This window comes from Ochotona curzoniae, unplaced genomic scaffold (assembly GCF_017591425.1).
Source record: "Ochotona curzoniae isolate NIBS_2020 unplaced genomic scaffold, NIBS_Ocur_1.0 contig_908, whole genome shotgun sequence".
Taxonomy (NCBI): Eukaryota; Metazoa; Chordata; class Mammalia; order Lagomorpha; family Ochotonidae; genus Ochotona; species Ochotona curzoniae.
Genome location: NW_024466607.1, coordinates 35,561,822 through 35,587,195, shown reverse-complemented (window position 1 = coordinate 35,587,195; position 25,374 = coordinate 35,561,822).

The window sequence follows — 25,374 nt, the reverse complement described above, 5'->3', positions numbered from 1 at the left end:
TCCAAAGCCAGGAGCCAGGAGCTTCTTTTAGATCTCCCACATGGGTGCAGTGTCCCAAGGTTTTTGGACATTTTCAACTGCTTTCCCAGGCCACAGGCAGGAGATGGATTGGAAGCGGGGCTGCTGGGATTAAAACTGGCATCCATATGGGCTCCTGGCACATGCAAGGCGGGGATCAGGGCCCAACACATATTAAAACTAAAGACTTGTGGCAACCCTGCATTGTGGCTGTTAGCCAAGTTGCAAACGCAGTGGAAGAGTTCTTGAAAAAAAAAAAAAAAAACCAAAGGAATACTCCAGATAGCACAGCTAACGAAAAAGCAAACGAGTCGTATTACTGAAATAGAGAAATGATGAGATGAGCTGCAACCTTCTGCTAAAGCCTAATCCAGGGCACTTCCCTACGTCCATTCTAAGAAGCTGTGAGGAATAAAGAAGCTGCACAGGAATCTGAAGCTGGAAAAGGTGAGCGCAGGTCGCTTCAGGAAAGCAGCCGTTTCTATAATGCAGCAGTACAAGACAAAACAGTGTTGAGGTGGATGCTACGGATGGTTAGCCATAAGGTGTAACTATGATAATTGAGGGATGAGGCTACACTAAACAACAGATTTTCAGAGGTAAATTAAGAAGTTACATACTGAAAGATTTAACCTAGGACTCATAACGAGAAAAGGCATTTTCTCCATTATTTTTTTAAATATTTACTTATGTATTCATTCGTTCATTTAAAGACAGATTTGCAAAAAGAGAGAAAGGGAGATTGCAAGAGGGAGATCTTCTATCCACTTGTACACTCCCTAACTGGCTGCAGTGGCCGGGGCTGGGCTGGTTTAAACCCTGGAGCCAGGATACATAGCTTCAAAACTTCAAAGAACAGATGGACTGTTTTATTGAAGACTAACGCAGTGGATGAATCTTCCGTTGAAACTGATATCTATGTACCATTCTGAAAATACTAGACCCTTAAGAGTTATATTTAATCTACCTTTTCTCCACAAATGGAACTAGAAACCCAGAATAACTGTACTTTTCTCTGCAATAGAGTTTACTGAATATGTTAAGCGTACTATCAAGACCCATGGCTCACAAACAGAAATATTCCTTTCAAAACATCACGGCTTTATTAACTATTAATCCGGTCACCCAATAACTCTAATGGAGATTTATAATGAAATCAATGCTGTGTTCGTGTCCATGAACACAACATCCACTCTGGCCCATCGATCAAGGGCGAATGTCAACCTCGAAGCCTGGTTATTTAAGAAACATAGAAGGGTATAGCTGCCACACTCATTGGTTTCTCTAGTGGATATTGGCTAAGTAAATTGAAAACCTCTGGAAAAAACTCACCATCCCAAATGTCATTTAGAATATCTGTGATTTGTAGAAGGAAGTCAAAATATCAACAACAAGAGTGGTTTCGAAGAAGTCAATGGCAGATTCCACGGATATGTTAGAAATAACGAAATAACTTGAATTCAAAGGGAATCCTAAGACATCACTGAACTGTTACAATATACATTTTTAATGGGTGAAGATTTCTTTAGATAATTAAAGAAAACAACTTCTTGGCATAGAATATACTTCTAGGGCAGATCTCACAAGCATTGCTCAAATGACAACAGAAGTATTTGAAAATTTAAGGGTTTTGTTGATATTGAGATATGAAAGGATTATGATTCTGAAAATCATTCCATTTTGGCTAAAATGTCATGAATCAGCCTCACATGCTACAGAGAAATTTTTTTTTGGTGAAAGGAAAACTCAATAGATGCAAAACATTTCATTGCTGCCTTTTTCTAAGTAATTGTAACATAGACTCCAGCCTTCATCAACTGACAACCAGGTCAGTCAGTGTCCATGGATATTGAGACAATACTTTCTGCCAGCAAAAAAGACTGACTTACTGAAGTCTTAGAAGATAATTAGCACATTTTAATAATAAATGCTTTTTCAAATGAGAGCATTTGTTTCCTTAAGTAATGCCATTAGATTCCAATGTAAGTATAACTTTTTCATGTACCAGAAAACGAAAACATCACGTGACTTGTTTTATTATATCATCACTTTCCTGTGGTGGTCTGAAACTGAACCCACAATACTTTTGAAATAAGATGGTATTCAGCTCTACTGATTTGTTTTTCCCATTCCTTACACCGATACTTAAATCTTTTTCATTTGCATTTCAGTTTTAGTATCACTTCATGAATTTCTTCAAGAAAATCCTGCTGGAATTCAATTTAGTCTAGACAGAATGTATAGCTGTGTGGCTTCTTTTAGGGCTTATCGTTTAATCTTTGTAACTGTGTATTAATCTTTGAATTTATGCTGCTTGGGTTTTACAGCATTCTTGAAGGTCTGCCTTGAATTTCTAAGCTAATTTAAAAAAAAAAATTCTTAGACAAGATGCCAGCGCAATGATGTAGTAGATAAAGCTGTGTTTGTGGCATGAGCACCACATGTAGATTACCAGTTCAAATCCCAGTTGCTCCACTACCAATCCAGCTGCCTGCTAATGTGCCTGGGAAACAGAGAATGGCTCAATTGCTTGGGCTCATACACTCATGTAGGAGACCTGGAAGAAAGTTTTGGCTTCTGACTTTGGATTGGCTCAGCTCCAGCCCTAGTAGCCATTTGGAGAATGAACCAACAGATAGATCTCTCTTTCTCTCACTCCCTGCCCTTCCTCCCCTTCTCCCTTCCTCTCTCTCTTTGCAACTCTGCCTTTCAAATAAACACATAATCTTTTTTAAAAAAGTCTCAGCATTAAACTTCTTAGATATTGATAACCATAAATTAAGTCTTTATTCTATGATTCCAATTATGCATTTTTAGATATTTGTGCTGTATCCTAAATAGCATTATGTTATCTTCCATTCTTTTGAAGCCCTTTGCTTCAATCTGCATTTTCTTTTGGCCTATCTTTTAATTCATGTATTCTTCCTCCATTCATATCTAATCTGCTCGTTAGGTTCCATGACACATTTTATTAGCATCTCAACTACTGAAATTTTAACTTCAGTTATTTCATTACCATGCTTATTTTTTTCATTTTCCAATTCTTTGCTGAATTTTGCATTCGTCACTTAATTCCGAAAACGAGAATTAAAGGCGCCGGTTCAAGTCCTAGCTGCTCTACTTAAATCCAAGCTCCTGTTAATGCAAACACAGGAAGTGGCAGGTGATGGCTTCAACGCGTGGACCTCCACTGTCCACATGGAACACTGAGATGCCATTTTAGACTTTGGGTTGCAGTCCGGACCCACAACCCTGGCTATTGCAGGCTTTTGGGGAAAAAGAAAAACAGAAAGCAGTGGATAGGAAGTCTCTCTTGCCCCACTCTCTTCTTCCCTCCTACTGGCCCTGTCTCTTCAGTAGCCCTGCTATTTACATAGGTGAAAGAGAGACTTCGTAAAGAGAATAGCATAAAATGTGAAACACAATTGAACAAGACTAAAAGACAACAGTAAAATGCCTCCTTCTGGGACTCCCATAAATAGATTTGCAGAAACAATATTTGAAAACTTCCTCAAATTGGTAAGATACAAAAAAATAGAGAATCTACAAACTAAGTAAATTGCAAGCCAAGTAAATTCTAAGTGAAGCATACATTCTAATAACAGCGTAAGAAAATTCTAAGAAAAGCATACACATAAGAACCAAACAGCAAAATACCGAATATAAACACAGTAGGGAATGAGCAATGATGATTTGACTGTGTGCTTCTCACCCAAACCCATTAAGACAAGGAGTCCTGAACTACATTTTAAGCAATGACTTTCAGCAATGTATTTGAAGTGACAAGAAAAACAAAAACAAAAGCCTTTTCAACTCACATTATACATCCAACCAAATAAAGGCAGCTTCAAACCAAGCTACAACAAAGGCATGTTGCCAGCCTACCTACACACGGCAGAAATTCAATGAAGCTCTTCAGACTGAAGGGGATAGACTTTAGAAGAAAACTGGAGTCGTCAGAAATGAACGAACGTTTCCAAAAGAAATTATTTTTCCCAAAAAAACTATGACAAAATTCATCAAAAATGTGAAGGATGGGTTTGATAGCCAGACACAAATAGTGATGGCTTAAGACAGATGTTTGTCCTAATTATTGAGATTTCTCAAATATGACTTTGTTTCTAATTTTTTGAGAGGAAAACAGACATTTGTTGCTGCGTGTGGGGAGAGCTGTGCTGTGCTGGCTCCACGGGTGTCAGTCTTCTCCCCAGTGCACCTGACTTCCGAGGGCGGCCCCCCAATCAGCATCCCGAACCACTGTGAGCAAACAGAAGCCCAACTGCCTTGCCCAAACCCCAGAGGCAGTTGAAGGTTCCCGGAGACCCACTGCTCCTTGGACAACCAGCTGATGGCCTCTGTCCTAACAGCCTCAGACAACGATTTCCCCCTGGCCCCCGTTCGATCCTGTGTCCTCACTTCTCCCAGGGTGTTATCCTGCACATTCCTGCATCTGAGTCTCAGGCTCAAAATCTCTCTCCTTGGCGACTGGGCTTAAGGGAGTTATATCATAAACCACTAACGCACTGTGTCCTGGGGAAAATGGTGAGTGATAAGGGGACAAATGTTGAGGGATAAAGGACAGACATGACGGTAAATTTCACTTACAGGTGATCATTCGCACGTGTTTCTATTTCACTTATTCACTCATTTATTTGGTGTGGTTAGCCAAATAAAACACACTCCACGAAAGCCCAGTAGTGCACGAAGCACTTTGTTTCTAGGAAGACCTTCAACCCATGAATCCGATGTGCTGATGCTTTGCAGTGCAGAATATACGGTTTAAAAACAGAGGGGGCAGATAGCATGAAGTCTCAAGCCCTAAGTACACAGAGGAACAGGTCCTGCGTTAGCACGTGAGGCAAAGAGACCGATCTTCCTTTAGAGACAATGAAGGGTTTATACTAGAAAAACTGCCTTCAATTCTTTCCTCAGGCCAGGTATACTTTTTTTTTTTTAAAAAAAAAATATCGTATGAACACTCTGAACCCTTTTATAATGCAGGGGATTAAAGGTGTTTTGGTTGAGGCTTTGCTTATCCTTTTTCTACCATTGGAAAAAATAATTCAGTCAATCTTACTAATCCCTTGCATTATGCAGCTCCCTGGAGTAGAAAGGACGTTATTCTATAAAATGTCTCACTTATATTTTTACTATTACTCATACAATACACAATCACTGAAAATACCAAGAGGCAAAAAATATGTAACAATGTATAGTTCATCCCAATACCAAGATAAGTGCTGTGATAAACATATTTTCATTTTGGCTTCCTTGTATCCAAGCCTTCCAGGGAGTGCACTGCTTTGCTTGTAGGAACCCTCAGCCTCTTTTGCTTCCCCCATTGCAGTTCCTGAGTGTGCCTGTATTCTGCATGCATGCATTCATAGGATTTTTTCCCCTTCTTTGCTCAAAAAAGGGGAGTTTTATCTCAGACTTAATTACTCCTGTGCTTCAGGAATGGTTCAGGTAATTGCACAGAAGGCAGAGTAGGCTGATGGATGCTGAGATGTTTAAGACAGCCTCTGAAGAAGAGGTGTTTTTTGTTGTTTTTGTCTTTTTTTGCTTTGGGTCTGCTTTTATTTTTCTGAGTTTGGATTTTTCTCCGAGCTCACCTAGTTTTAAACAGACTTGCATGAGACCCTCTGGGCCGCCATACATGATCTTGCAGACACTACAATAGCACAAATGGGAGCAGTTAGGTCTGGAACAAAGAGCTCAGGGCGACAGGGCGATGTGTAAGCCTCCGAGTCCAGGTGTGCCTGGATTGTTTTTGAGATTTTTAGTTTGTATAGGCTAATATAGACCTTATTTTCCATGTCCAGTTGAATTTTGTTTGGATCACTTACAACTGAAAGAACTTTAATACTTACACATTCTGGATTATTTTTGACTTGGTTATAGATGTGCACTTTTCAAAAACCCAAACAACAGATTTGGAAATTGTGCTGTTGGTTCTATTTCACAGGTAACTGAAATGCGGGCACAGGGGCCAATGCCGGTAAGTCAGATTTCAGGCTAGAGCACCTATCTTGTTCATGTTGTGTGTTTTTATACTGAAGGACATTGACCTTCAACTGTCCCATCATTCTAGCAATATATTTCTTCAATGCGTTTTTGTGTTTCCTAACAGTAACCTATTTGAAGAAGTGGAGTTTTAAACAATTATGCCATTGTGAGAATATCGTAGTTATAGAAACTTGAGTGGTAGACCTACTATACCCGTAGACTATATGATACTATAGGATAACTCAGGCTCCCGTGCTGCAATCCTTCACAGCCTGCTACTTCATTGACTAGCATAGCTAAGTGTAACTTTCTGGAGGTCACACATGTCAATAAAGCTAAACTCGGAAAAATTTAAATATTGGGAACCAGAACATGTTCACTTCCCTTATCATCTCGTGAGACCACTGGAGAAAGTGACCTGACACTGGCCACAATGTTGTTATGTGGACAGAACGGTGTTCATGATTACCTATCATGTGCGAAGCGAAGTCAATGCAGAAATCCCGAGAATATCATAGACGTCCTCCATTCTCACAGTGAGGAGCCTGGGGACAAGCACTGAGACCACAGTTGGGCTACCTGACTTGCAAGCTGCAGCAGCTCGTCTGACGATGAGCTCTGCCATCTGATTCGCATGCTAGGCTGAAGACCCTGGGAGACACTGGCCTATGAAACTAGATTTCTGCCCCCTACATAGGATATTTTGGTTCCAGAGTTTTAGCCCTGACCAGTCCCAGTTGCAATTATTTGTGCTTTGAACCAGCAGGTAAAAACACTCTCTCTTTTCCTCTCCTCGTCCCCTCTCTCCTCTCTTTTTCTCCTTCTTGTTCCCCTCTTAGTCCTCCTCCTCTCCTCTCGTTCAAAAAAAATGTTTAAAATCTTCTAAAAGTGGAGCTATAAGGAATAATGATACTGAACTGAGATCAGGATGTGGGAGAATGTCGATGAAGATTTATCCATTCCTTTACTCATTCAAGGCACTTTCTGTGTGCCAGGGCCTGTGTCAGAATCCCCTCCCAGAACAGTGACGGAGTCCTCCTTCATTCCTGCTCGTGCAGGGTTACAGAGCACAACCCAGGGAGCACCACTGAGATGGAAATCCAACTCCTGACACTACAGCACTGAGTAATGCTTTCACATTTTATTTATTTATTTTAAATTTTATTTATGTATTTTAAATTTTATTTACTTGTAGTTATTTTGTAGTATTTACTTAATTATACCATTTATTCTTATTCTTATTCATTTGTTATTGATTGATTTACAACAGCAGTGTTTGGCATAATGAGGAAAATCAAGGAAACATTCCTGTGGAGAATGGGAGGATGGAAAAGTGTTCCAAGCCCAAAGGTCTTGGAAAGGTGATGAGAGAAGGTTGATAGGTCTGGCCCAGGTGGGGCAGGAGGACGCATGACAGAAGGTATTGACTCACTCCAGTGTTTCCAAAACACAGACTTTTAAGATTGGTACTAGACCCGGGGCAGAGCAGTCTAGTGGCTAAATCCTCGCCTTGCACACCTGGGGTCCCATATGGCCACTGATTTGTGCCCTAGCTGCTCTAGTTCTCCTCCAGCTCCCTGCTTGTGGCCTGGGAAAGCAGTAAAAGATGCCCCAAAGCTTTAGGACCCTGTACCCACTTGGGTGACCTGGTAGAAACTCCTGGCTCCTGGCTTTGCATCGGCTCAGTTCTGGCCATTGTGGACACTTGGGAAGTGAACCAATAAATGGAAGATCTTCCTCTACGTCTCTCTTCTCTCTACAACCCTGTTTGCAATAAAAATAATAAATAAATCATTTTTTTAATGAGTTGGTACTAACTTCTTAAGCAGATTTATTTCTGCTCCATACATTTTAAAAACTATTTGCTATTGGTTAAAAAAAAGTTCTTCCAGGAGAGTATAGTGTACGAGTTAACATTCTTTTTTATCCTTTGCAAAATCTAAATTTCTCTTGCTTTTCCCTTAAGCTATTTTAAGATAACAACTTTCCTCTGCTAATCTTTCTGATAATTACATAATTTAGAGGTGGCGGTGATCTTGAACATATTCTAAAATAGTTCTTTAATTTTAAAGGTGGAGAAAATAAACTTCTATTTCTTTTTTTTTTTAAATAAGGTCACCTGATAAAGATGGCAGACATGAGATGTTTCCCCCCCAAAAAAGTGTAGATTTCTACATTCAACCATTATCTTGCCAATCCTTTCCATCGACTCCCCAATTTTTCCACACAGCTACTAGGCAGTAAGTACAGTGTAAGTCACATCAAACAGTACCCAACGGACAGTATACAGGAATGAAACACGGTACATTCTGTTCCTGTAGAGTTTTCTAGATTATATCCCTAATACACACATGCCTAACTATTAGAAATGTTTCATGTACCCACTTGAGTAAAACTGTACAGATATACACTAGGCCACGGTATGATACACCTACAATTATTTTTTAAATGTATATATATTGTGCTGTTCAGATTTTTCAAATACACTCCTGAGTTATTTCATGAGGAGATAATGTGCTGAGAAATACATCTTTAGGCAGTTATGTCATGGTGCAGTCATAGCCTAGTGTTACACAAACCTGGGTGTTCCAGAGCACTGCACACAGGTTCTCTGGCGTGCACCTACATGCACTGTCAGACATTAATATCACCACGCAGCACCTGTCACCCATTTTTGATAAGTCATTCTTTTGGAAATGGAGTTGATCACATATCTTAACAATTATAAGTAGTTTCTAGTCTGTTTACATTTTACATCGTATTCGATCCTCATAGTTTTGCATAGGTTTTTGCATGTATTGATTCTTAAAGGTGAAACCTATAGGCCCCAGTGTGGTAGCTTAGTGGCTGAAGTCTCGATCTTCCATGCGCCAGTATCCCATTTGGGCGCTGGTTCTAATCCTGGCAGCCTGCTTCCCATCCAGCTCCCTGCTTGTGCCCTGGGAAAGTAGTAGAAGACAGCCCAATGCTTTGGGACCTGCACTGTATGGGAGACCAACAAGAAGTTCCTAACTCCTGACTTCAGATTGGCTAAGCTCCAGTTGTTGCAGCCACTTGGGAAGTGAATTGTCAGATGGAAGATCTTCCTCTCAGTCTCTCCTCCTCTCTGTATATCTGACTTTCTAATAAAAATAAAAATAAAGCTTTCAACAAAAGAAACCTATAATCGGGGGCCAGCGCTGTGGTACAGTATGTTAAGCTGCTATCTTTGTTACCAACCTTGTACTTGGACATCAGTTTCTATACTGGCTAGTATTCTGATCCAGTTCCCTGCCAATACACCTAGGAAAGCAGCAGAAAATGGTTCAAGTCCTTGGGCTCCTGTCACCATGGAGGAAAACAAGATGGAGCTTCAGACTCGTGCGTTTGGCCTGGCCCAAACCTACATAATGTGGACGTTTGGGGATCATCCACATCTCTTTTCTCTCTGTAAATCATATTTAAAAAATTAAAAACAAAGTTGACTGTGTTGTTCGATCATGAGCATGGCAACTTCATAAAACCCTCACCAGATTAGCAACTCTGCTTTACTTGCCCAAGCTGTGATTTCTGAGTGTTTTTGAGATTCATCATCTTGGTGTGCGTTTGTCTTTTTCTGAAAGTTCCTTTTTTTTCAGAGCGGAGAGTCAGACAGCTAGGTCTGGGGTAACTACTGTGGGGTTCAAACGAATGTGATCCGTCAGGAGAATCCTGCACAGTCAAGCATGCTTCCGTTCAGATGGGACACCTCGTCGGAACCAAATGCTTGAGTTCTCCTAGCTGTCTGGAGACATCGTGGCTCGTTCCCAGTCGGAAGCCCCCTCTGGTTTGGTAGTAGCTGCCTCTTTCTTATTTGGGCAGAGACAGGTGCATATCTCTTTTCTTCACAGAAGTTACATGAACCCCTCGCTCTGCTCCTTCCTTCTCCTCTTTCCCATTGTCCTGACTCCATTGTAGCACCTTTCTGAGTTCTTGGCTTGTAGGCTGCACACTCTCTCTACCCTTGTACCATTAGACACACTTGGGTCCCCAGCTGCCCAGGCTCTGATGAGGCTTTCTGGCTTCCCAAAACCAGCTGGGTTCCCACTTGTGTTCATTCTATTTGCTGTTCTGGGTTTATTGGTATTTGCACTTGAATGCTGTGGTCGCCATGGGGTCTCTGAGCAAAAAAGAGGTGAACGTGTTCTGACCTTCAAAATTGAGATATAAGCTAAACCTGTGTAACCTGATATTGTTCAGTGAATTTTCATCCTTCTTGGAATACTGTAGCTGAATTCCTTCTTTCTGCTTTATCCATCATGATTCTGGAATGTGCCTTACAATATTGTTGTTATATATCACTCTTATGTGATTTGTTGCAAATCTTTGTGGGTTTTTTTTTTTCAGTTGAGAGATGTAAAAATACACATTAAGCCAAATGCTTGAGTAAAATTGGTAAACCTTTATTATTTATACATTAGCATGGCTTTTTAGAATGTGATTGGTAATGACAAGGATTATATGGGCATTACAAAGAATTTTATTCTTTCTGGAGCAATTCTACCCTATAATGTTTTAACATGTAATTTTAAAACAGTTTCAACTTCGCTGACTGCCCTATCACCGCTGTACATGGTGACAAAATTGGCAGAAAAAGAAAAAAGTCTGGAGCAGAATCCATCGCTGCCCTGTTCATTTCACATTATTAATTCAGTATTCACTGACTCGTCTTCCCATTTCCAACACCTACATCATGTTGCCTGAGGTTATTCTTTGGCTGGATGAAATTTACTTTGTAGAATGTAGGCCACTAAAGATGCCTGAGGATTAACCACCCAGGTAACAGCCTTGAAACAAGTGCGGGCAGATGTGTGGGGTGGCAGTATCCTAGCTCCCTCCCACTCAGGTGGATTAATTCTGATGGGTGGCTTCCAGAACTTCCCCAAATACTTACAGAATACTTCTGAAGTTGAAGGAGTTGCAATGGAACCCTCAAAGCCACCTCTGCCCAGGGGTGGTAGAAGGAACAAGGTATTTAATGCAAAACACAGAAGAAGGAGCCAGACAGCTCTGACTTAATGCCTGGTCTCCTGGATTGAGGTGACGCTTCTTGGACATTGAGGTTGGGGCTGAAGGCGTCTGTTCGGCACATACCCAAGTTCAAGGTTGCCCAGGGGTGCTCATAGACATCCATGCCAAATTGATGATTCCATGTTCTTGATGATATCTGATGACCACAAAATGGGCTTCTGTAAGTCTAGATATCATATGTAGATGATGGCTTCTTTTCGTCCTTAGGCCTAGATTTCTGTAAAACAAAATCTCAAAGACAAGATGGAACATTAAGATGTTATCCAAAAGGAAAGATGTGACCCCAAGAGGCCTGTGACGAGAGACCTCACTCCCCAGATTCAGATAAAGTGTGACCTGGGAAGATTTAAGCCAATGGAGGGAGCCTGGAAGATGGTGGGAGCTGGGGATCTGATGGTTACTAACATCTGCATTCAGGCCACTGTGGAGGCACTTGGTTCCAGTGTCTAGGTTAAAAATAAAATACTCACAGTGCGGAAGAAAAGCAAGCTTGTGTGTAGGTCTCAGAAAAAACAGGCTCACATGTAGGTCATTGCAGAGAGCAGCTTGCATGCAGACAAGGAGAGATGAGCTTGCTCCGAGTCAAGAGGGACAAGGCTGGTACAGCCGAGGCTGAGATAAAATGTTGACGAACTGTTGTAAAATAAACAGTTCGAGTTGATAACAGTTTTTTCAGGCATCTTCTCTACTGGAACTGTGTCCCTATCTCCTTACAAGAAAGAAGACACGTAGTGTTTAAAACACTCTGAGACCGGGTTGTGAAACAGCCTGTTGTGTATTCCTGTAGCTGCCTCGTTCTGTGTTAAGCCTACTAATTTTCTCTATTTAAGTTTTAAATAAACATATTTCTGTAAAAAAAAATGTTGACTAATGTTGAAACTGCCGTTTGCTTCTGTATCTTTCTGCTTCTTGCTCCTGCCTGCCCACACAGAAACTCGTATTTTAACCCTAAAGAGGAACAGATCTTTCATCCACTGTTTCACTCCCAAAACAGTCCCAGTGGCTTGAGCTGAGCCTATCCCAGGCCAAGAGCCAGGAGCTTCCTCCAAGTCTCCCATGTGTGTGCAGGGGCCCCAAAACTTGACCCATCCTATACTGCTTTGCCAGGCTTTCTCAGTAAAGAGTTGGGTTGAAAGTGGAGCAGCTGGGACACAATCTGGCACCCATATGGGATACCACCACTTGGCAGATGGAGGATTAGCCTGTTGAGCGACCGCACTGTCATCTCTATGAAATTTTTGAAGACTTCATTTGCATGGATTTCAATTTTTTTGCAGCAAAATGCACATTATTTAATTTCATTTTCACAACCCCTCCTTTTTTTAAAAAAAAAAAAAAAGAGAAGGTGTATCTATTTTTATTGGAAGGACAGATTAGATTTATAGAGAGAAGGAGAGACAGAAAGATCTTCCATCTATGGATTCACTCCACAAATAGCCTCAATGACCAGACAAGCGAACCGATCCAAAGCCAGGAGCCAGGAGCTTCTTCTGGGTCTCCCACACGGGTGCAGGGTCCCAAGGCTTTGGGGCATCTTCTAACGCTTCCCCAGGCCACAAGCAGGGAGCTGGAAGGGAGAAAGTGTAGTAGGGACATGAATCAGAACCCTTATGGGGTCCCGGGCATGCAAGACCAGGATTTAACCACTGGGCTATTGTGCCAGACCCGCAAGTTGAGGATTAGGTACTAAGCCATCTTGCCAGGCCCTCACAAACTTTTTAAAGTGCCTTCATATATAATGAGTAGTCATTAAATGCATATTGCTGTGTAAAAAACTCTCCAAAATTCTTTTGATAATTTGTGAAACTGAATACCATTGAGCAATTCCTCTTGCCCTCCTCCATCCTCTCGCATGAACACATTTCGTTCTGGTTCTATGAACCTGTTTAAGATGTATAATCTCATAGGGATCCTACAGTGTTGGCCTTGTTTTAACTTCAGGCTTACATCCTTTACTATAATATCCTCACGGTTCTTCCATGTTGCCTACCGGTTGGACTTCCTTCCTTTTCAGGCTAATATTTTGTTGTTTGTATACATCATATTTTAAGTATTCATTCATCCAGTGATGGTCATTTGTGTTTCTTCCAACTCTTAATTACTGTTATTAGTGATGCTATATTAAGAAACCCTATAGAGGCTTATGCCAAGAGACATTCAAGGCTCACCCCATGCACAGTGATCTATCCAGGCTGAAGTCCTGTAGAGTAAACAGATGGCTACTTCCTTTTCAGAGTGGCTGTTGAGTCTCTGGTGGTCTTATTTCCACAAAAACATCTTTTCTGCTCTGTTCACTTCTCTTCCACACGTAGAGTTACCTCCCAATTAAGTAATCTGCATGCAAACGCATAGCTGTGGCTCTGCTTCTGGAACAACACAAGAAAGCATCCAACACGGCAATGAATTTTAATTGTCACATTTACTGTGCCTTAAAAGACCTTAGCCTGACAGCACCTGTTGCTATAGCAGGTTAAGCCACCTTCTGAAACACCCACATCTCCTGTGGAAGTGCCTAGATTGAGTTCTGGCTCCTCTAAATCTCTGATAAAGCTTCCTACTAATATGTCCGGGAGGCAATAAATGATGACGCCGATGCTTGGGTCCTTTCTAGCATGATGGAGACTGGAGTAGAACTACTGGCTCCTGACTGCAGCCTGGTCCAGCCCTGAGTGTGAGGGACATTTACTGAGTGGATCAGCACGTGGGGGATATCTCTCTGTTTCATCTTCATTGCTGTCACACTGACTTTCACGTAAGGAAAGAAATCTTTAAAAAAAGGGAAAGGGAGAAATGACAATGGTTGCACAAGTGAGAATGCAGCATAATTTTATATTGAAAAAGCCATCTTAAATGTTCCCACTTCATTCCAGCTTTCACCAGCAGAGTCAAGTTTTCTTTCACCTTGCTTACAATGGTAGTTACAAATCACAGGGAGAAAATTGTAAAAATGTGTTTTGCTAAAATAAAGAAAATACTGCTTTTATTTATTTACTTATTTTTACTTTCCTGTTTCTTTAGCTGTAACAGTTTCAATGCAACATGTACACATCATTGTAAGAAAATCATGTGCTGGCCTTGAGGTCAAGGTGCATGACCACAAGTAAGCCACTAAACCATCATTCTTTAAAGCATGAAAACTGATCTGTCACCCCCTCAGAAAACATAATCTATACACCATACAATATAAACCAAAATACATACACCAGGGAAGGAATATAGTCTAAAATAATACAACTGAAAAACTGCAAGAAAAACAAAAACAAATAAGACTCCTGAACAGGTTCTTGTGGATGATAAGCGATAAACCACTTGATTCCTGACCTTACCTGATCTTCTTGCTGCACCAGTGAGCTAACAAACTCCCAGGGCCATCACCCACTAAACCTAGCTAAAATCTCTAGCAGGAAATCAAATGAACCTTAATTTTCTGGGTCCTTTTTTGGGCTGAAAGTAATGGAATCTGGGAGGTGAATGTTTCAGTTGAGGTTCCGGGGCGATTTATCGGGTTGAGGAAGAAAAATCTACATCCAAATGTCGTCTCTTCAGGAATGTCTTTTCTACAGGTGCAAAAGAACCTGCTCAATGATCTTTGGCAAAACTGCAACAGCTAGAGCACACTGCCCAGCTCTGTTGCGCCTTCTCCCTTGTTCCACCTCTTTGTTCCATTGCATCCCCAGCTCAGATACTGAAAGTGACTATAAAATAGTCCTCGACTTCATCAACTGGCTTGGTGTGAAAAACAAACAAACAAAAATCTAGATATCAGAGGAGGGCAGTCAAGACTGATTCGCTGTATGTAGGAGCAAATAGATACGTGAACGGAACAGGGTTAGTGTTAAGGCAGCAGGAATAACAAGGCAAAATAGTGCCAGAGATATCCCGCAAGGAGGAGAAGCAGCCACAGGAGGAAGGAAGGGGAGAGACGGGAAGGAAGCGGGGCGGCTAATAGGAAAACGGCAATCTAACTCAGGAAAAGAATGGAATCAGTCCTAGTGCTTCCCAATAGACAACAAATTAATAAGCACATAAACTCGATGATAAGACATCATAGCAACACTGCAATAAAATGACAACAGGAGATGCAAATCGGATTGCAGATTTCTCCGAAAAAAAGTAAATTGAAGAACAAAATGGCATCATTACAGCACTAATAAATAAATGGGAAAATGGGAAGAAACAGCACTGAAAACTCAGCTGCTGACAGAAAGGAAGACATAATACAGGCAAATGAATACAAATGAAAAGCTTAAGAGTTTAGTAGCATGCAGGCATTATTCGTATGAAACTAAGAAAGCCAGCAAAGGAGATGCAATTTTGTAGAAAAAATGTCCCTTAAAGGTATCCAAGTAACACGTTACATTTTAGAGGAAGTTATCATCGACATTCCACACTTAGCCTAATGAGTAGCTACAAGATCATGAACTAAGTCTTTTAAACATCAGAAAGGGAAACCAGCAAGTAACCTGTTAGAGAGAAATAGCAGCTAGGCTGTTGACATGTCGGCAGCAAGATTCAAGACCAGGGGACATCCCAGCAAATCTACAAACCCAAGAGAGAAAACCAAAATGTAGCTCCAGAGGACACACAGTGGAAATGTCACCGAGGTATTTAACACAGAAGCAGAAAACAAAACAACAGTTGTGGCAGGAAGAGACCTTTAAGAATATTCACATCTTAATTACTCATGATGAAAAAAAAAATAGGAATCCAGCTGTCTCGTGCTTTTCTCATCTCTTTTTTTAAAAGCTCGATGGATCATGCACGAACCGTTTCTTGCCCTAACAAAGATTGGAATTTTATTAATTGAATCAGCTCTAAATTTGTTTCTCCCTTCTGCAACTGCTTTAAGATTTTAGAGGATGCTCCTGAGTTATAACAGTGGTTCTGTAGCTTTCTCTTATGATCTATTTATCTTTTATTCTATTAGAGATATAGAAATGAAAAGCCATAGCTATGCTTGATACATAGCAGTGACAGAGATTATAGATTTTAGTGTTGGTTTTTGTTTGATGTCACACTCATTTTAATTGCTGGACTATGTTATTCTTTCTGCCCACAGGTGTAATTTTAATCAAATCAATGGAATAATTACAAGGGATGGCGAAAGAAGGATGGAGACAATGAGGAGGTGGTGAGAAAGTGAACGAAAATAAACAGGCTAAGACTGCCACAGTAGTTCATCTTGGGAGGGTGAAATTATGGATGAGTTATTTTATAAACTTTATGAAATTATTCAGAAGTAGTTTGAGGATAATAACATCAATATTTTTGATGTTACTTTCACTAGCAAGTTGTTGCTCCGGTACAAATAGGTGAAGGGAATAGTGGAACAGAATCTGCAGGTGCTTATACATGGAGGCGAACTAACTAGTAACAAAGCCACCAAATCCTCTGATGAGCAAAGGAACACCTTTAAACAAATGCATTTGGAAAAGCTCAATATCGGTGAGAAAAAGAAAGAGCGAGCCCTGACACCACTTCATGTATTACAGAAAAGTTAAATGGGGAAGAAGCATTGACCCTGCAAAGTCCAGGACTCTTAAAGCTTCTGGGAAATATCAAAACAAACACAAAAAATAAAAGATTGAGTTAAAGAATTTGTTGAATTTTTTTAACACACAGTTGAGAAAACAAAAATATGAGTTACTGACCTGAAAAAAATATATTTATAATACTTATATTTGACAAAAATATCTTTACTAGATACTTTATCTAGATGATGGATAAATAAGTAGATATATAGCTTAAACTGCAGCAAACCAACAGAGGGGAAAAAAAACCAATTCTGCATACAAATATACATGTCTAAAAAAACACTTAAAAATAGAAGACAGACTTGACCAATAGGAGCTTGCTGAGGTGGCTAATCCTCATGGGTCACTAGGTAATGGCAAAATGAAACCAGAATAAGACTTCATTTTATATCCATAGGATGGCTCTATTTAAAATGACCGACCCTGGTGAACATGGGTAAGCATATCTTCTGAGAACAGAAAATGAAACAATTTAGGATACATGCTTTGTCGGTTCCTACAAGAGTGAAGATCTCAGCTCTGAGTCACTAACGTCATACTTGGCTAATGACCTGGGTTATTTGCAGAAGGATCCTCAAGTAATTTAACAACATTCTTAGTATTCGAAGGTGGCACAATGATTGAACTGGCTAATCCAACACTTCCAAGTGTGACATCTCATAAGGATGCCAGTTCTAATCCCAGCTGCTCCACTTCCCATCCAGCTTCCTGCTGTGGCCTGAGAAAGCAGCAGAGGATCGCCCAAAGCCTTAGGACCCTGCACCCATGTGGGTGTCTTGGAAGAGTCTCCTGGCTCCTGGCTCCTGGCTTTGGAGTAGTTCAACCCCACGCATGTGGGGGCGTGAACCAATGGAAGGAACATAGTTCTGTCTTTCCATTTCTCTTATATGATAGTTAAATAAATAAATAAATAAGGTGGGAGGGAGGCAACCATTGTGGCTTAGCAAGATGAGCTACTGTCTGCGAGGCTGGTGTCCTATAATAGACACATGTTCAAATTCCAGCTGTATCAGTTGCAATCCAGCCCCCTGCTAACGTGCCAGGGAAAGCACTAGAAGGTGGTCCAAGCACATGGGACCCAGCACTCCTGTAAGGAATCCATCTGGAGTAACTCATAATCAGCACTGGCCAATGAAGACACAGAGCAGAATGAGAACATCTGCCAGAGAGTAAGAACGTGTGTAACTGTTTTCTGGCCGTGCAGGTATGGATAAGTTTCTGGAATTCTCTGGGCCTAAAAATCATGTCATTGAAACAGACAATAACAAAACCTACTCATAATGCTGCTATTAAGTAGAAGAACAGAGCTTTATTAAAAATAAAACTTAGTGACATTGCTTGGCACATGACACCCAAACAGTTCCTATAACTGTTATTTAAAAGAAATGTTTTTCAAATTCCACAAGTTACTCTGACTGGGTAGATTTGCAATATAAAATGTCTTCTCATTTGAGTCTATAAAATTACAAAAGAACTTGATTCTTTAAACTTAGCTTATAAGTGTAAGGCTTCCATGTTTATGTAGGTGCTTAAAATTGCTGGAAATCTCTACGTGCCATTGGAAGCTAAAAAGACAATCGTGCAGTCATCTGCAGTGCTACGACATAAGAAAGTAAAAGGCACTGCCTACCACACTGCATTCCTATGGCAACTGGTTCAGGTACTGGGTGCTCCACTTACGCTCCCGCTCCCTGTGAACACACGTGAGAACGGGGAGGAAGATCAGAGAGTTTGGGCTCCTGCACCCACCCCACATGGGCAGGTCAGGAAAAAACTCCTGGATCCTGACTTTCGACTGAGCCCAATTCCTGCCATTGCCAACTTCTGAAACCTCTCTCTCTCTTTCTCTCTCTCTCTCTCTTTCTGTCTCTCTCTCTCTCTGTCTCCCCCACTTCCCACCCCCTTTCAACCCTCCCACCCCCCCATCTATAGCTCTGGCTTTCAAATAAATGGATACATCTTTTCTTTTCTTTTCAAGTGCATGTCACATTAAATCTCACTGCTAATAAATCCCGTGTTATTAAAGAATCTCACAATAGCCTGTGATGGCGCTTCTCTGCAGGCCTTGGAAGAGCAGAGCTCTGCAAATAACCATGCCGGTAAACTGCACACACAGGTTTCCCCTGGGCTCGGTGTCTTTGACAATCACATTTCCTAACGAAAGCACCTGGTGGTGAGCTCATGTGGGGTATTTCAGATACGGGTTGGGCAGCTCAGTTCAGCTCTAGCTTCATCATTTAGTGCTCTCTCTGAAGATCACCTTTATCAAGAGTCTACATGCCCAACCCTAACATCTGCTCCAAAGACCTGATATTCCATGAAATGTAGCTACCAATGCAAAACTAACTGCTCTAATATTTGATGGATCAAGAATAGAAAATTCACCTTTAAATAAGGCAAATACACTTGTCTACAGGTAAAATACATTTATCTAGGTGGGCATTCTTAAAAACCTACAAGAAATCTCAGAGAAATAAATGAGTTTATCAAGATCTAAATATAAAGTTCCATTTCCCACATTTGACCATATTTCATTGTCCTATCAAACATTAACTCAAACTTTATACACATATTTTTAAAACTGTACTTACCAGTACTCAAATGTCTAAAGATATTGGCAATAAACTTGGAAAATAGATCTAAGTTCCCCACCAAGAAATTACAAAATGCTGCTAAGAGTAATTATAAGAACAATTAAATAAACAGAGAAGTAAGCCATTTTCATGGATGACAAAGTAAATATTATTGTTAATTATCTCCAAATCCATTCGTAGAGTAAATATTAAATCAATGGAAAATCCCTGTAGGATTCTTTCCAGAACTCAAGAAGCTGATTCTAAATCTTAGATGGGGATGCAAAAGACTTGCTTAAAGCAATTTTGAGACAGAAGAACAGAGTTGAAGGACGCACACTACCTGGTCTAGACTTACTTGGCTCATGATAAAACCGAAATACCCACAAATTAAGTTAATAGCAGATGCTATGAGCAATAGTATTAAGAAGGGAGCCGAGACAGTAACTTACCTATAGCCAATTGATTTATGATAAGGTGTGACAGTAATTCAATTGAGAAAAAAATAACCTATTTTACAAATGATCCTGGAACTATTGGTTTTCCATAGCAAAAAAATAATAATAATAACCTTGATCTTCACTGTATAAGATAGATAAACATTAAATTAATATGGTCCATAAAGTAAAATTTGATTATACAAAGACAGAAAATTTTCAAAAATAACACAATAAAAACTCTTTATGACATTGGGTTAGGCCAAACTTTCTTAGGTTAGACATATTAAGTACTACCCACAAAAGATAAAAATACCATATTGGACTTATCAATATGAAGAAATTTCATTCTTCAAAAGACTATTTTCTTAAAAATGAAAGGAAACCAGGCAAGGACCATAGTAGGCTAATCCTCTGCTTGTGATGCCAGCATTCCATATGGGCACTGGTTCCAATCCCACTGCTCCACTTTCAATCCAACTCCCTATTGATGCCCTCCATGGGCAGTGGAGGATGACCCAAGGCCTTGGGCTCCTGCACCTGCATGGAAGACCAAAAGAAGCTTGTGGCTCCCAGCCTCAAACCATCCCAGCTCTAGCAGTTGTGTCCATTTGCGGTGGTGAGCTAGAGGATAGCAGAGTTCTCTCTCTCCTTCTCTCTCTCTGTAACTCTGACTTCTATGGAAAATAAATAAATCTTGAAAAGAAAGAAGAGAAAACCATAGAATGGAAGAGAATATTTGCAAATGATGTGTGATAGAGGATTTACATAAATATATATATATATATTTTTTTTTTCCATTTATTTATCTTAATGACAGAACTATACCTTCTGTTCACTGGTTCAATCCCTAAATGGTTGTGGTGGCCGGAACCAGGCTAGACCAAGGTCTGGCCCTTCATCTGTGTTTCTCATGTAAGTACAAGTGCCCAAGCTCTTGGACTATCCTGTGCTGCTTTCCCCGACATATATCAGAGGTGGAGAACCTGCACCAGAATGGGGTGCCAGCCTCACGGACAGCTGCTTAATGTGCTGTGTCACAACTCCGGTCCCTCAATAGATATAAAAGAACGCTTACAGCTCAGTAAGAAGCCATGCAATTGAACTGCATACTTTTCTCATTACAATAAAAAGGCACAGAATTTCTCTCCCCATCAAATAGTAAAGATATATTTGATATAGGTATGAATATGATGCTCCTTGTAAATGCATTACCAAAAGCCAGATGATAAGTGCTCGTGGTGGAGCTCATGGAAGGCAACAGAGTGTGAAAAGCACAGCTGCTGAGAAGGATAAATATATCTAGAAGCTGTCATTGTGCCCTGTGCTAACCATGGGAACATGGCCCAGTCACTATGTGTCTTTGAACTTCAGTTTTCGGACTTGCAAAACAGGAATACCTTTGCTACCTGCTTCGCAGTGCTGTTATGGGCAAACAAAACACAAGGCATGAACACAAGCGTGCTTGTTATTATAAGCACTGTTACTATTACACCAGATGATTTCTGCCAACGCGTGAGTATACTTCAAGAAATTCCTGGAAAACAGTAGAATGCACAGATAGTTTTTTTTTGCAGTATACACATTTGAGTGGTTATCCAAAAAAATCAAAGAAAAGGGCATATCATGATAAAGCATGCATGGATTTCAATCAAATTGTACTGAAACAATTTGTTTAAATCCATATTTCCATACACTTGTGCAGTGCCCTTCGTTTCACTTAAGCAGGCTACCGTCATGATGAAACAATAGGGTTGTGTCAGATTTACTAAAGCAGAATTTTATTTGAACAGATCGGATTATATAAAACCAAAAGTGAGAGTGTGAATTAAATAAACGTTTCAGATCTAAATCTACCTGCATATTAGTCCGTTGATCTTTTCCAAAATTGCAGAACATAGAGAACAAAGAATTGTTGTCAGGGAACCGTGACTCCAACATCTTATAATGGAATGCTGACTCAAATTCCTACTGTCCAGCTTCTGATCTGGTTTCTAGACAATGCAGGATGACCCAAGAATATGGGTCCCGACCACCTTTGGCAGCTCACAAAAGATTTCCTGGTGCCTGGTTTCAGCCTGGTCCACTCCTGGCTGGTGTGGGTGAGTGGGGAATGAACCACAAGAAGCACCAAATGAATGATCTCTCTCTCTCTCCCCCTCCTCCTCCTTCTCTCTGTCTCTGTCTCTCTCTCTCTCGCTCTCTGTCACTCTATCCCTCCATATCTTCCCCCTTTTCTCCATCACTCTGCCTTTCAAATAAATAAATAATCCTTTAACACGAAACTTTTCCTAACTGTGATTAAATCGTAAACTGGAACAAATGCTGTTTGGGACACTGAGTTTCATTGCAGTTTTCATGCTGTCATCTTTATCTAGGACATCTCAGCTATGAAACATGTTTTCTTAAGGTGAATTGAAGATAATGGGATAGAAATGCAATTACTGCATTTTGTAAGTGTCTTGAACAAGAGGAAAAAAGGTGATAAATAGATCTGACTGATGGATAGATTAGATTTTTCTTATTGAGGGATACGTAATAGTTGATATGTTATTTTTATAAATAAAAAAAGCTTCACTTGAAAATCAAACCCATTGAACTAATATACTGAAATCTTCTTTCCTTGACAATTTCTCACTTAGACTCAAGATACATCATAAAAAGCATTTATATTTGGAAATTTGAGGACATTTTTTTCCCACCAACCACACTCTAATTCATCTAATAGCTGAGTATTTTATGAAAACTACTTTTCCTCCACTTCCTAGCTCACCTAGAGTCAAATTTCATGTTTCTTTCAAACAGAGGAGTCATTGTGATGAGATTTTAAAAATAATCTTCCTTCATCTCAGAGGTAGGATTTTTAAAATGTGATGAGATTTTAAAAATAATCTTCTCTCATCTCATCCACACTAACGTAAGATGAATACCCAAAACAGCTTGCTCAAAATGTCAAATCAAGGGCATTATCAAAATTACAGCAGGAGCGGAAATCAGCTGCTAGCATGTGAAAAGGTGGAACAACCTTTCCTCTGATCATCTGACTGTCACTTCCAGCTCCATTCAACAGAGCCAAAGCAGGTGGCTAGAATCTGTACTGCACCATCTTATTTACACGTGACTTTAACCAAAAGACCAAGAAGGGACCACCCTCTTCTTTGTGCTAAAGTGTATGCAATCTGTATTAAGATTCCATCATCAATAGCACTCCTGGGAGTAAATGCGCTGGATACTAACAGTCACTAACAAGGCATAAGGAATTGACGGACGTTCCTACTCCTGAATAGCAGGATTAAACATGACCACACATCCAAGTCTTTCCCAAGTCTTATCCACAGTTCTAAGGCAATGTCTCAAAATTCCTTCATTTTTTTTTTCACAGTTGACCGCTGACTACAAAATATTCTAGTAATGCAAAGCGAAGAAGAGGCATGCCAGTCTTGAAGAACAAAGATGAAAGATTTATAATACCAGATGGCAGCACTCACAGTAATGGAGAATAAACAGTGTTAGTGCACAGAAAAGCAAACTAAATAGAACAGACTGGCTGATTCACATATATATGGCCCCTTTGTTGGTGACAAAGATGATTGAGCAATGGAAGGTACAGTATTGTCTTTTAAAATGTGCTTCTGGGATGGGTATCCATTGCAGCTGGGAAGACATCACTATAGAAGTCCACATCGCTTATCTGAGTACCTGGACTTCAATTCTAGCTCCATTTCCAATTCCAATTTTCTATCAATGTGTATGTATACTTGGGAAGAATCAGATGATGGTTCAAGTACTTTTGTCTGCTTAACCCATATGGAAGACCCAAACTGAGTTCTTGGTTCCCAAATTTGGCTTGTCCCAGGTTAGATGTGGTAGGTATAAAGGGAAGTGAACGTAGGGATGGGACAGATCTCTTCTTTCTCTCACTGCTTTTCAATTATTTTTTTTAAATAAGTAGTGTAGTGTAGGGTTAATCACATGGAAGACCTAATCTGTTCCTTGCTTAAATTTTAAACAAAAAATAATGACAGATCTAAATGTGAACATTAAAATGGAAACTTATCTTTGTAATAACATCAGTTTAGACTATCCTAAAATCTGCCAAGTTCAGCAAAATTATGCTGCAACACAATAAACTGCTAAATACTGAAATGAAAATAGACATGAGACAGCTGAATAGTACCCTATAGCCATTTTAAGGTGTATAGAGGCCAGTTGTATATAAACTAAAATTGAAATGTCAGTGAAGTAGTCACAGGATATGGTTAAGAACTTGCATTTTTTAACACATTGGTTACTCACTACCATGTCAATTAATTCCATAATGTTGTAAATTGTTGTTAATGTTATGTTGGGGCTTTTAATTGGTCGGGATGATATTCTGCCAGGTATGCCTTCAGACCAGAGATGGTCTTCCCAAGAAACCGTTGAATTTATCTGGACAATAAGATGCTGGACTCTATGCATGGTACATGCTTGCAATGAAAGAAGAATAATTGGATTTGAACTATAATACAGCAACAAGGTGGAGCAATCCACCATGGGGGGAAGCTATGAGGAGGGGTTGGGGGAATCCCAGAGACTATGAAACTGTGTCACATAATGCAATGTAATTAATTTTAAAAAAGAAAAATTAATAAAATAATACAGGGGAAAACAGTGGCGGAGGGTAAAAAAGGGAAATCTCTGAGCCTATGGAACTGTATCATTAAAAATAAATATTAGAAAAAGAAAAAAATGGACTCCATAGTAACATCTAACAAATGCAAAATAAATAAATAAATAAATAAATAAATAAATAACATATCTTCGTGACCCCAGCAGTCAAAGTTACTCAAACAAGGTAACTTTCCATGGAGCCAAAGAACCAAGGTTTGTGATGTCTACAATTGATGAACTGGTCTCCTTTCCCAAAAAAAAAATGCATCATGAGGGCAGATATGCAAACATGTGCCATTTATAGATCTTAAAGCTTGGAGAACATATACAACATATGATGTGTAAATATACACAAAAATCACGTATACACATATTAGAGAATGTGTCATAACAAATAAGTAGTTTATGTATATGAAACAAGTATAAACAGAGTCGTGCATAAGAAAATATATGAAAATAGTAAAATTCCACCTAATAGAAATGTTCAAATTAGTTCTTCAAATATATTCGTTATAGGAAAACACTCATTAAAATCACAAAGGGAATATGACTAAAAAGCCATAAAATAGAGCACAAAATATTAATAATAGCACAGATTGTCCAGAATGTAAAACACTTGGAATTCTCACATGCTGATGGAGGATGGATTCCGATAACCAGTCTGGGAAGCTCTTTGCCTCACTGTTAGCCACATGCCTGCTTGACCAATACGCACACACAGCTGCCAACAGTATGCACAGCACTGTTCAAGGCCGTTTTATTGGAAATGGTTGAAGCCAGGGAAATAATCCAGATGGATAAATCAAGCACATTGTTCAGCAGCCATGTACTTCATAGCAATGAGGATAAACAAATTTCAAAGACATAAAAAGTCACTTGTGAGCCCCCAATATGTAATATTGAGCCAAAGAACCAGACAAAATTAAATATGAGTAAATCCACTTACAAAAAATATTTAAAATGGACAGATTCCAATTCTGATATACGAATGCATTACTTATTCTTTCAATCAACCCAATGTCATTTCCTCCTTTTTTAGAAAATCTGTTTTTATTGAAAAGGCAAATTTACAGAAAGAAGGAAAGACAGAGAAAGATCTTCCAT